This window comes from Microtus ochrogaster, chromosome X (assembly GCF_000317375.1).
Source record: "Microtus ochrogaster isolate Prairie Vole_2 chromosome X, MicOch1.0, whole genome shotgun sequence".
NCBI lineage: Eukaryota > Metazoa > Chordata > Mammalia > Rodentia > Cricetidae > Microtus > Microtus ochrogaster.
Window position 1 is genome coordinate 28,884,000 of NC_022026.1, and position 8,944 is coordinate 28,892,943.

At 39.9% G+C, this 8,944-nt stretch overlaps 1 long non-coding RNA gene across 1 annotated transcript in view; it reads left to right on the forward strand.

The window, feature by feature from the left end:
- LOC113457450 overlaps positions 1-8,944 on the forward strand; it is a 47,113-nt gene that overhangs the window by 23,989 nt on the left and 14,180 nt on the right. Inside the window, exon 2 of the long non-coding RNA XR_003378019.1 lies at positions 4,394-4,613. This is a non-coding gene — a long non-coding RNA (uncharacterized LOC113457450). The remainder of the gene's footprint in view (positions 1-4,393; positions 4,614-8,944) is intronic.

Below are 8,944 nucleotides of genomic sequence, written 5' to 3' on the forward strand. Positions count from 1 at the left end.
CCTTCCTTCCTTCCTTCCTTCCTTCCTTCCTTCCTTCCTTCCTTCGAGATAGGGTTTTGTGTACCCAAGACTGGTCTTAAAGTAGCCAAGGATGACTTTGAACTCAGTCCTTTTGCTTCCACCTCTTGATTACACCTGGGATTACAGGCATGTGCCACCATACCAAGCTTCTGTCTGCTATCACTTATCTGCCTACTTTCTATCACTTACCTACCTAACCCTCATCTTTAAATAAATTATTGTCTTAGATTATAAACTAAATTTTCCTTCATTAGAGTCAAAATGCAGGAAAGTATTTTTTTGTTTTCTTTCTACCTCCTCTATAAGCACCTGTTTGCTGCATACAAACAAACTTCTGTTAGCAGCCATCTGTTCACCCACGTTTCTCATATTTTAGTCATACGTGAGGATACCCATGAGCTTCACACCCAGGCTGAACTCCTAAGAACAGGCATTTGAATTTTGGGTTCTATTCCCTCTCAGTGGTACTTTCCTGCTCTTGTTCCAGTCTGGGCCCTGGTGACCAGTCTCATGGCAGGAATTAGACCCTCCTAATTTTTTTTTTGTTTGTGAGACTGCATTAGAAAGTAGAATGTTTGTTGTGCAGATGTTGGGTCTTTTTTGGTTCTGGAACAAAGGGAAACAAAATTGGTCTTAGGTGAGAACCTGCCCAGGCTAGAGCATAATTATGTGCCTGAGATATTTATGTGTGAAGGCAAGGAAGAGTGGTAGGAAGACACTTAAAAAGACTCTGAAATATAGGGCTTTGGTGGGCTTTTGATTGAAGCATCATCCAGAATCTTTTTACAGGCCCTCCAAGGCTGGCAATATTCTTTCCCTGGCTGTACCAGTATCAGATGTCTTTACAGAAGCTAAGCCCCTTCCTCCAGGAGCCAGCTTCTCCTTTTTTTTCATGGAAAAAGCTATTCCCCACTTATCATCTGAGAGGGGCAGGGACTTCTATCAGGTGGAAATAAAAGCTGTTTGTGTTGCAGACTATGAAGGAGACGAAAGTAGGACGGCAAACATTTACTAAGGGCTTACTGGATTTTAGACATGCACAGGTGTGGTCCATCTCTACTCAGTTAATCTTTGTCTAGTCATCCACTATGCTGTTTCCTATTCAGCATTTGAGAAAACTCTGTTTCCAGGATGTTAACTCTTTTCTTTTTATTAAAAAATTCATATGATACATTTTGATTATGTTTTTGCATTTTCCAGTTTCTCCTAGATCCTTCCCCCTCCCTACTACCCCTACAACTTTATGTTCTTTCTCTCTACATCTTTAAAAAAAAACAAATGAACACAGAATCCCAAGAAACAGACCATCCTCACAAAAATGCGCAAAATACAAGCCAAAACATACAAGCAAAAGTTAAATAAGATAAGAGATGGGAAAACAAAGCAAAATGAGATGAGAAGGCCACATTAAGTTCATTTCATGTTGGTTAACTACTGCTGGACAGGGAGCCTACTTTGAAGTATGGTTAATACCTGCAATGTGACTCCACTGGAGAAACCATTTTTTTTTGTTTGCTAGCAGGTATAAATTGCAGCTTCCTGGTTAGGGATACGGACCCATATCTACTTCTCCCTCTTGTCACTGGAAACCTGTCTGGCCCAAACTTATGTAGGCCCTATGCATGCTGCCAGAGTCTGAGTTCATATGTGTATCAACCATATTGTGCCTGGAAGACACTGTTTCCTGGGAGTTCACCACTTTTGGCCTTTACAGTCTCTCTATTTCCTCTTTCACATATATATCCCTGAGCCCTGAGACAAGAAGTTTGATGGAGACATCCATCCCATTTAGGACTGAAAACTCCAAAGTCTCTCACTCTGTGCACATTGTCCAGTTGTGAGTTTATTAGCAAAAAGAAGCTTCTCTGATGATGGCTGAGCAAGACACTGATCTATGGGTCTAAATAATTTCTTTAATGCCAGGAACATAAGAAGAGCTTCATGGCAGCGCAAGGAAGGAGTGGGAGAGATGGGAAAGGAACAGGAGAAAAGGAGAAAGGGATGATGAGGAAGAGAGAAAAGGAGAGGAAAGAAGATGGGATGGAGAGTGGATGAAGGAATAGGATAATAAAGGAGGAAAATAGAGGAAGTAGAAAGGAAGAAGTGACACAGAAAAAGAAGGCAAGAAAGGAACAGGAGGAGGAAGATGGGGAGGGAGGATAGGAGAGGAAGAAGAAACAGAGGAAGTTGGTGAGAGATGAAGAAGGAAGATGAAAAGGAGTAGAGGAAAGTGGAGGAAATGCAGAGAAGGAGGAGACAGAGAAAGAGAACTACGAGGAGGAGAGGAGGGAGAGACATAATGAGGGAAAGATAAAAAATAGGAAGAAGAGGATGAAAAAGGAAGATAGGAGAAGAGGAGGAGGGGACAGGAAAGAGGAGAGAAAACAAACAGGGAGAATGGGACGAGAGAAGAGAAGAGGAAGCAGGGGCAGGGAGAATGACAGAATAAGGAGGTAGAAAAGAAGGATGAAGGAGAGGGAGGAGGAGTAGGGAGGGAATGAGGCACAATGTGCAATACTTAGCTTAGATACCCTTTCAAATGAAACGAGAAGAGATAGATGTAAATGAAGCTCACCTATATTAAGACTGGTTTTTCATGGCCAAGGCTGAGCAGGAATATACTCTGTTGATATGTTCTGGAATTGGATAAAAGCAGGGAATCATACATCTGAACCCTCATCCATTCTTTATTTCCAGAAGTACACATGTTAACCAAGGACTTCATGACTGTGACCTAGCTGTGCATGAACTGTGTAGATGTGGGCTTGCCTCTGTGAGGAGAGAAAAAACACAGATGAATCAGTCACAAATCAGGACCCTGTCCAGGGTTGTCAGGGTAGCTGGTGAAATGCCAGTGATGGATGTACTAGGAAGCAGTGGGCGATTCCAGGCAGCTTGAGAGTTCAGCATTTAGAGCGCACATATAGCACAGTTAAGAGAATACAGATGCCCAAGTAGCATAAATGTGACAAGATTGGAAAAGGTCATGCATAGAGAACACATATATCTGAAACCATTACTACATTTTACGGACCCTTTTATTACATGGTAAGGCAGAGAATTGTCAGGCAGTCCTTCATGAATGTATACAACAGCACAGATCACTTTTCAAAAGGATTTGGGGTGGTAATCTACATTGTAGGGATCTGGGTTATGCAGAGAAGTTCAGAAGGACGCTTCAAGTAAAGGCAGAAACTTGCAATTCAACAAGTTCTTTATTTGATTTCTCTTTCTGTGTGTCCACATGTGAATCTATGCCTGTGTGTGTGTTTGTGTGTGCAGGTACACATGTGTGCATGTGTGTGTGGAGACCAGAAGTCTGTTTCTAGCATTTTACTGATTGAATTATCTCTCAGTCTCATGCATGATCCTTTTGCACATGATAAAGCTCAAGAAACTAGTATATATTGGTTATATATAATTATATATAATTCACTATAAATTAATTTTGTCTAGCAAATGACATAAAATAATATTTATGAATTTCTCTGCATGTTATGAAATCAAAGTAGGCAATTTAGGTGTACTCCTTTTGTGGTTTTTCTAAGTAAAATCTATGTGACTAGAATAGTTGAGTAACATTTTCACTTAAAATTTGTTTTTTTAGTAATCTTTGGATGTTTGTATTGGGGGTGGTGCACAAGTGAAAACATTTGCAAGGAGGTTAGAGGATACATAGGAATTGGTTCTTTATTTCTACCATATGGGCCCCATTGATAAACTCAGCCATCTCATTGGCCCCATTGATAAACTCAGCCATCTAATTGGCCCCATTGATAAACTCAGCCATCTCATTGGCCCCATTGATAAACTCAGCCATCTCATTGGCCTCATTGTATGTATTTCTTTTGTTACTAAGTGCATACTTGATAGAACATAGAAAATTTTGCAATAATGTAGTTATACCAAATTGTAAGCCCTTATAACTCAAATTTCTCAAACACTAGCTGACATTTGAAAGCTCAGTACTGAAGCAACTACATAAGATATTTTAATAGTTTATATTAATCATAATAGATAATGGGTTTCATTATTATATTTTCATTCATACATATAACAGATCTTGATTATATTCATACTCATTACCCTCTATAGTCTTCTTTTTATCCCAATTTGTAACACCTTCTTCTGACCTTCCTGGGGACCAAGCACATACATGGTACAATTAAACATACATCTAATGTAGGCAAAACACTCACACACATCAAAAATAAAAATAAATATTTAAAAAGAAATGTATGCAAAGACTGAGCCTTGCATTTAGTTGATTACCACAAACTAAATTTTATAAGCCATTTCTCCAACATTCTGATGGCTAATAATCATATTTTAATTCTATTTTCTATGTTCATTTCATGAAACTTATTCATAGATCCATTGAATGATGGCCCAGGAAGTTTGCTGTGGAATTGTGTCTCCGTGTAATAATCAGAAGCTGCACCCGTAAAGTCTCACCAACATGTCTGCCCACATGTGAACTGAACAAAGACGACACTAATGAACATGCCAAACTGGACAGAGAAGAGCTCACAAAGCCTCAACCCTCCCCAACTACAAGCAACAAAGGAATGCTGCAGGTGCTGCAATCTTAGGTGAGTAATTTTGAGGACTGTCTTTGCTCAGTACTACGGTTTCTTATCTCTATGCCTTGCAGCTCCATTTCTCTCAAATGTTTGGATGAGTCACAGTTTTGTGCAGCAATGCCAACAAAGGGGAGCTCTGTCAATTTGGAGCTCTAGGTGGTTTATACCTTACCCTTGGAAGCTTCTATGAGATCTTCCTAATGAAAGTTCAGAATGATAACAGTGGAGCAGACAGCACTGACCATGGATTTTGCCTTTAATCCAAGATCAGCAACCCCACAGTTCTGTAACCCTCAAGCCAGTTACAAAATTCACTGAACCTCAGTTGCCATGGAGACTCATCAGTGCAATGTGGGCTGCTATATCTTCTTCTTTGAGTAGTAATTGTTGGATGTCATCTAGGCAAAGTAGCAATTCCTAGTGGTTGAATGCTCTTGGCTCTTAAAATTGGGTTTCATCAAGCCTAGAAATTTGCAGAATGGCAAATAGCAGCCATTAGATGAGTAACAATTTCTCCACCTAAACCCAATTTTAATTCTGATTTAAGAGTAGGACAAGGAAGTTTTTACATGCATATATCTATGTATTTGATGTGTACACATGTTTATGTAAAGCATAAGTATGTAAATGTCTATTATATATCTCATTATCTAGTTATATATCACATACTGTGTAAATTACGTGTGCATCCATCTCTCTTTACTTTCATCCATCTATCTATCTATCTATCTATCTATCTATCTATCTATCTATCTATCTATCTATCTATTATCTATTCATTTAACTAATGTAATTTATTATTTTTCCATCTGTTCATCCATCTATCCACCCACCCAAGAAAGGCAATTCCTCTTCCTTTCTCTTACTGAGTCTGAGACCTGGGTGGCTGTGTCTGAGTTAAATGTGATTGACTGTGGATATTTTCTCTTTAGCATAGTCAAGGTCAACCCTGTCCCATTTTTCAGTATTGAACTTCTGGCCACAGGACTCCCAGAAGCCATGAACTCTAGCTTTGCTAATTTGACAATGGAGATTTTACAAATAAATAACCAGAGGACACTCTGTGTCCAATAAACTTTTCAGTGTAGCTCTGAGAGAACACAGGCTGGGGTTGTGATCAGAGGGAAAATTACCTTATTTTTCTCTCTTTCTTTGAAGCTTTTCATTTTGTTGAATCATCAGGCTGAAAGAATTAAATTGCTCTCCTGGAATTATTTCACATAATTGCTTGAAAATAGCTTTCACAAATGTTGCTGGCTATGAAAGGTACAATTTCTCTTTTGAAAATTCCCTTTGGTCTGGGTCTTTGCACTATGAGTCAGGTAATGCTTGGCACTGCTGGCTAAGGGCATGCTCCAAGGATGGTTGTGGCTTAGCATGCCTGTTTAATCATACAGATACTATCCTAATGACTCCATGCAAGCATGGCTGTGCATTGAAGGTTGTGCTGTTCTGCAGACAAATGGCAAGCATATACTTTTACAGCTAGAAAATAAAGATGGTAATAACCGACAGAAAAAGGAAGAAAATGGTCTATTCAGGGAAATAATTTTTAAAGTTTACTATAATATAAATAAATGCCTTTCTATTTTTCCATCCTTGTAGCTTTGTGTCTCAGCAGTGAAAATGTTTGCTAGTTATCTCTTGAAGTACCAGGATTGTGAAATGATCCCATACAAAGATATAATGGTCTGAGCTTCTCAAAGTTCAGTGACAGAGAGATCTTAGAGGTCTAGGGGCCACATGCTGCTCCTAGCATGATGTGTACATGTCCACAAGCTGTTTTCAGCATACTACCTGCATGGCCATAAGCGTCAACCTCAGAAGCACTGCCTTCCTCACTTGTAAGATGTGTGTGGGAAGATTTGCTTTTCAGTTTCTGAGACGGTGGAATAGCAGTGCACAGGGCATCACTGGTGATGATGATTATGACCCCAGGAAGAATAATGTCACCATCAGCCTTCTGATGTGATTCTCACAAAGAATGTGTGGCAGAATTCAGCAAGCTGCAGCCATCATGGCTGTCATTTATGTTTATAAAGAAAGTTTTATCAAGACACAGCCACATAAGTAGTTTATGTCTTGTTTATATTTACTCTCATGTTATAATAGCAATGTGGTTCTTAGTAGTATATAAGTTGTTTATGTGTACAGAAGTAGATCCTAATTGTGTGTCTGTGTGCATACCTGTTATGCTATGGTGGGCTATCTTAGTTTTTTTTTGTATCACTGTGATAAAATACCTTGATGAAAACAATATAAAGGAGAATGAGTCTGTCATGGCTCACAGTTTCAGGGTACAGTCCATCATGGTGAGGAAGCATAAGGAGGCAGCTGGTCACATTGCATATGCAGTCAGAAAGCAGAGAGATGAGTGATGGTGGCTCAGTTTGTTTTCTCCTATTTATTCAGTCTAAGACACCAGCCCACAGAATGGTACCACCACCCACTTTTAGGGTGGCTCTTCCCACGTCATTGAAAACAGTTAACATAATATCTCCCAAGCATGCCCAAAGATTAACCTAATCTAGATAATCCCTATACTAAGTGGCTTATTTGTTGGTTGATCCTAGAACGTTTCATATTGATATCCAGTAAATCATTCTTGATCCTGTCAAGTTAACATTCAGTATTAACCATCACATACACTACGCAGAAACAACTGCATATTCTTTCTGCCATCTCGCCTACCAACTTTTGCTTTCTGGTGGCGAGTTAACCAATGGTTTCACTCTTTGCCTCCAAAAAGCAAATACTGGGTGATAACAGTGAATTTCCTTGTCAAGACTATGTTCAGAAAGAATGTGTGTGTCTGATAGAGTCTCAGAGAAACTCTATAATGCTGCCAGGTGTAGACGCCAGCACCTGGCAAAGCAGTAAGTGGAATTAGTCTTTTTGCAATGCCAGGAGATATGTATTTAGTTTGGTGACTTTTCGCATGTCGGTCAGTTACTGCTCTGGTCCTTAGTCATGAATTAAAAAACAGAATACCAATCACATCACAGTTTTCCCTAATATTGCATATACAAACCTCTCATCTGGGAGAATGTCAAATATTGAGGCTGTCGCCTTGAAGGGGCAGACTCATACTAATTCACCTTTGAAGCATCCTTTTTTGTTTTATTTACCATTTAAAACTTCATGCTGAAATCTGCTCATTACCAGAATCATTCCAGTGTGTTATGTTTAGAAAAGCTCAACATCCCCAAAAGGTGTGTTTCCTTCACCATCTTTATGATGCAAGACAAGCATGCTGTTTAAATGTGTTCTTGTGTACCATATTTGAACATGTATTCCATGTCTTCAGCTAGGTATTCAATAAAATGTCCAAGCCATGCTTCCTTCTCGAACCAGATCTTAAATTTAACTGAGCACACTCAGATGTAGTAATAGGAGCGGTGGGGCTGCGTACCCAGCACCCCAGCCACTTGCTAGCTTATGCCCCGACATAATTACATGGACACTGTATTCTTTTAAACACTGCTTGGCTCATTTCTATCTAGCCTCTTCTTGGCTAACTCTTGCACCTGGACTAGCCCATTTCTAGTGTAGCCCACGAGGTGGCTTACCAGGGAGATTCTAGCCTACGTCCATCCTGGGTCGGAGCTTCATCGCTTGTGTCTGCCCAGGAGAGGAGAGGATGGTGTCTCTGAGAGGAGCTGAATGGTTTCTGAGCTCACTTCCTCTTCCTCCCAGCATTTTGTTCTGTTTACTCCTCCCACCTATGTTTTAACCTATGAGGGCCAAGCAGTTTCTTTTTATTGCTTAACCAATGAAATCAACAGATTGATATATGACACTCCCACATAGCTCAGAGATACAGTTCTTTTTAAAAAAATAATCAATTTAAATTTTTATGTATGTAACACATGTGTGCAGTGCCTGCAGAAGCCAGAGGAAGGTGTCAGATACCCTGGAACTCTAGTTATAGACATTTGGGAGCCACCTAATACAGGTACTGGGAACCAAACCCAATTTCTCTGTAAGAGCAATGTCTTAGTTAGGGTTTTCTATTACTGTGCTAAAACACTATGACCAAAAGCAACTTGGGGAGGAAAAGGTTTATTTCAGCTTACAGTTTATAGTTGACCATCCAGGGAAATCAAAGTAGAAACTCAAGCCAGGAACTTGGAGGTTGAAGTAATACGAGCGGTGGGGCTGCATCCCCAGCACCCCGGCCACCTGCACGGCTAGCTTTATCTGAAATAATTACATGGAAACTGCATTCTTTTAATCACTGCTTGGCCCATTTCTATCTAGCCTCTTCTAGGCTAACTCTCGCACCTGGACTAGCCCATTTCTAATCATCTGTGTGTAGCACCCCAAGGTGCGCTTACCGG